This window comes from Budorcas taxicolor, chromosome 2 (genome assembly GCF_023091745.1).
Source record: "Budorcas taxicolor isolate Tak-1 chromosome 2, Takin1.1, whole genome shotgun sequence".
NCBI lineage: Eukaryota > Metazoa > Chordata > Mammalia > Artiodactyla > Bovidae > Budorcas > Budorcas taxicolor.
The window spans coordinates 161,131,178-161,135,314 of NC_068911.1; the positions used below are offsets into that span (position 1 = coordinate 161,131,178).

At 41.1% G+C, this 4,137-nt stretch overlaps 1 pseudogene; it reads left to right on the plus strand.

Moving 5' to 3' along the window:
* The first annotated feature begins 841 nt into the window (after positions 1–841).
* Positions 842–3,230, plus strand: LOC128061213 (oxysterol-binding protein-related protein 9-like; annotated as a pseudogene).
* The last annotated feature ends 907 nt before the right edge of the window (positions 3,231–4,137 follow it).

A 4,137-nucleotide genomic window follows, 5' to 3' on the forward strand; every position in this document is an offset into this window, starting at 1 on the left:
TCCTCTGTCCATGGGATTCTCCAGGCAAGAATACTGGAGTGGGTTGTCATTTCCTTCTCCAGCAGATCTTCCCGACCCAGGGATTCACTTTGGTCTTCTGCATTTCGGGCAAATTCTTTACTGTCTGAGCCACCAGGGAAGCCTCCCATTTAATTGCATCTTCCAATCCAAAGATGTCTAGATGTGTATTTCTTAGGGTTCAAACTTTGATGTTTTAAGATATCTTTTTAAAATTGATTTCCTAATTTTTCTGTGGCATGAAAACGTGCATGCATGTTAAATCATTTCAGTCATGTCCAACTCTTTGCGACCCCATGTACTGTAGCCTGCCAGGTTCCTCTGTCTATGGGATTATCCAGGCATGAATACTGGAGAGGGTTGTCATTCCCTTCTCCAGGGGATCTTCCCAACCCTAGGATCCAACCAGCATCTCTTATGTCTCCTGCAATGGCAGGCATGTTATTTACCACTAGCTCCACCTGGGAAGCCCCAAAGTTGGAATTACTATAACATTCTATTGAGATTTATTTTATTGAGCATTATTGTATGATCTTGGTAAATACCACTTGTGCACTTGAAAATAATCTGTATTTCACACTATACAATTTCAGTTGGTTTACATTTATGAATGGAGATGCTCAAATTTTAAATACCATTTCTTGATTTTCTTTTTCTATTTGAACTCTCAGTTACAGAGAGAGGCATGGTAAAATCTCCCAGTATAACACAAATTGGTCTATTGCTCCTTTTAGTTCTGTCGAATTTTATATATTTGCAGATTTGTAAATTTTAACATATGGTAAGGCTTTTTTCATAGTATGCATAATAGTTAAGATGAGTAATGTCAGTAGTGAGAGTTAATGATTGTCTTCAGCAATATGGAACTATTGGTAACCTGTACAAAATTAATTTTGCTGGAGTGATGAGAAAGTGAAAGTGAAGTGAAGTCGCTCAGCCCTGTCCGACTCTTTGCGACCCCGTGGACTGTAGCCCACCAGGCTCCTCTGTCCATGGGATTCTCCAGGCAAGAATACTGGAGTGGGTTGCCATTTCCTTCTCCAGGAGTGATGAGAACTAAAGGCTAATTAAAGTGCAATCAAGAGAGGATGAAAGGAGACTTGATGAGACCAACTGCACCACAGCGGTGATTCGGCTGAGGGCGGCAAAGAAGGGTGCTCGAAGTGGTCCTTGGTTTCCTCCCCTGGAGCCACAGAGAGCAGGGGTGTTGGCGAATGGCTTTCTTGCTGGTCATTTGTGGAGTGGGCAGACCCAGAGGGTTTGGGAGAGGGGCCGGCTCCCATCCCTGAGTTCCCAGAGACCCTGCTGCTTGCCTAGGCTGTGGGCGCAAGTGTGATTCTCTTCCTTCCTCCATTCTGTCACCACCTGGGAGTTTGGATTCAGGATTTGTTCCTAATCTCCAAGACTTTGACAACAAACTTACAGAAGCTGATGCTTATCTACAAATCTTGTTGGTTGAAGCTTTTTGACGACAAATTTCAAAACTTCAGAGACAATGAACAGAGAAAGAAAACTGAAACCCTCAAAGAGACAACAAATAGCTTGGTAGAATCAATTAAACACTGCATTGTATCGCTGCAGATTGCTAAAAGTACTATTAATCCTGTGGATGCAATATATCAACCTTGGAACCTGTGGTCAACACAGTGCCTTCCCAGACTGTCTTACCTCCAGAACCTACTCTGAGTTGTGTGATTCAGAGCAGCGTTCATCTTTGCTACCAGTTGGACCTGTATTAGCAACCTTGGGACATCATCAGACTCTAACACCAAATAGTACAGGCAGTGGCCACTCACCACCTAGTAGCAGTCTGACTGCTCCAAGCCATGTCAACTTGTCTCCAAACACAGTCCCAGAGTTCTCTTACTCTAGCAATGAAGATGAATTCTATGATGCAGATGAATTCCTTCAGAGTGGCTCATCCCCAAAGTGCTTAATAGATTCCTTGGCATCTGCCTCAGTCTTGATACACAGGGGCTCAGGAAATAGTCTAAAGTGCCCAGATACCACAAATCACTTAATTCTTCCATGTCCAATGGGACAAGCGATGCTGACCTTTTTGATTCACATGATTCTAGAAATGACCAAGGGGAGGCAGGGTCGGTGGAAAAGCACAAGAGTGTTATCATGCATCTGTTGTCCCAAGTTAGACTTGGAATGGATCTTATGAATGTAGTTCTTTCAACATTTATTCCTGAAAGAAGATCTCTTTTAGAAATGCATGCAGACTTTTGCACATCCGGATCTACTTGTGAGTATTAGTGACCAGAAGGATGCCAGAGACCGAATGGTTCAGGTTGTGAAATGGTATCTCTCAGCCTTTCATGCAGGAAGGAGAGGATCAGTTGCCAAAAAGCCATACAACCCCATTTTGGGTGAAATCTTTCAGTGTCACTGAACAATACCAAATGATACTGAAGAGAATGCAGAGCTAGTTTCAGAAGGACCAGTTCCCTGGGTTTCCAAGAATAGTGTAACATTCGTGGCTGAGCAGATTTCTCATCATCCACCCATTTCAGCCGTTTATGCTGAGTGTTTTAATAAGAAGATACAATTCAATGCTCATATCTGGCCCAGATCAAAATTCCTCAGGATGTCAATTATGGTGCACAGCATAGGGCAGGGCTGTGTCTCGTGTCTGGAGCATGATGAACGTTACATTCTCACATTCCCCAATGTTTACAGCAGGTCTATCCTCACAGTGCCCTGGCTGGAACTAGGCGGAGAATGCAATATTTGCTGTTCCAAATCTGACTATAGTGCAAATATCATCTTCCACACTAAACCTTTCTATGGGGGCAAGAAGCACAGAATTACCATTGAGATTTTTTTTCCCAAATGACAAGAAGTCTTTCTGCTCAATTGAAGGGGAATGGAATGGTGTAATGTATGCAAAATACTCAAAAGGGGAAAATGTAGTTTTTATAGATACCAAGAAGTTGCCTATAATCAAGAAGAACGTGAGGAAGCTGGAAGATGAGAAAGAGTATGAATCCCACTGCCTTTGGAAGGATGTCACTTTCAACTTAAAAATCAGAGACATTGATGCAGCATCTGAAGCCAAGCATAGACTTGAAGAAAGACAAAGAGCAAAAGCCTGAGAAAGGAAGGAAAAGGAAATTCAATGGGAGACAAGGTTGTTTCATGAAGATGCAGAATGCTGGGTTTTTGATGGACCATTACTGAAATGTCTTGGTGCTGCCAAGCATTAGGTTGGGAAACAAAAAGTTTGCTCCTGGTTCCAGGACAGGAGGCATAATTACGCAACAATCCTCCTTTGGGAGAACCTATTCACTCTTTTCTTATTGCAGTGGTTCCTGTCTCAGGGATACTGGACTTTCTGAGGCAGATGAACAATTAGAGTGAGCAAAGCTTCCTTTTTCCTGTCTGTGGCAGTTACATTGTTGATTTTGGTCTTGAGAAAAACTTCGAGTTTGGAAAACAAGATGTCTGCTCCTTTTCCAAATCCCATGATGTAAATCCCAGGCTTAAACGCTGCATTCCAGTACTGCTGTTGAGACATACAATGTCTGTTTCCTAGTTCAAATAATCTTGGGTTCTATATATACATATATATAATATAGTTGACACCAGATTTTTCATAAATACTCCATTTACTGTAAACGGAGTTGTTCCTCTGAGTTGTTTTAGAAAATTTAGCATAATGTATTAAAATCACGTGTTAGGACATTTCATGGTCTCACCTACAATAACTTTTATTTTGAAATGGAAATATTATTTTATTAAATTGTATCTAACTGTGGACTACAGTTTAATTATACTCAATGCTTCTTAAGGCTTCATAAAGTGATTTTTCCAACCTTAAAAAAATAGAGAGAGGATGAAAGGAAACACATGGATATGGAGTTATAACAATTACATTCAAAGATTTGTTCATTCAATAAGGGCATAAAAATGTGATGGTGACCAGAGAAGAAAGGAAATTAAGGGACATTGTGTGTGTGTGTGTGTACTTAGGAAGTTCTTAAAGCATGTTTTTATGGAGGTGAGAATTTTATGCAGAGAGATATTTGAGGACTATTTTGGAAGCAGGTTCCTGAGAGAATCTGGAACCCAGTTCAATGATGAAGAGTTGATGCTTTAGGGGGAAGAAGAGAA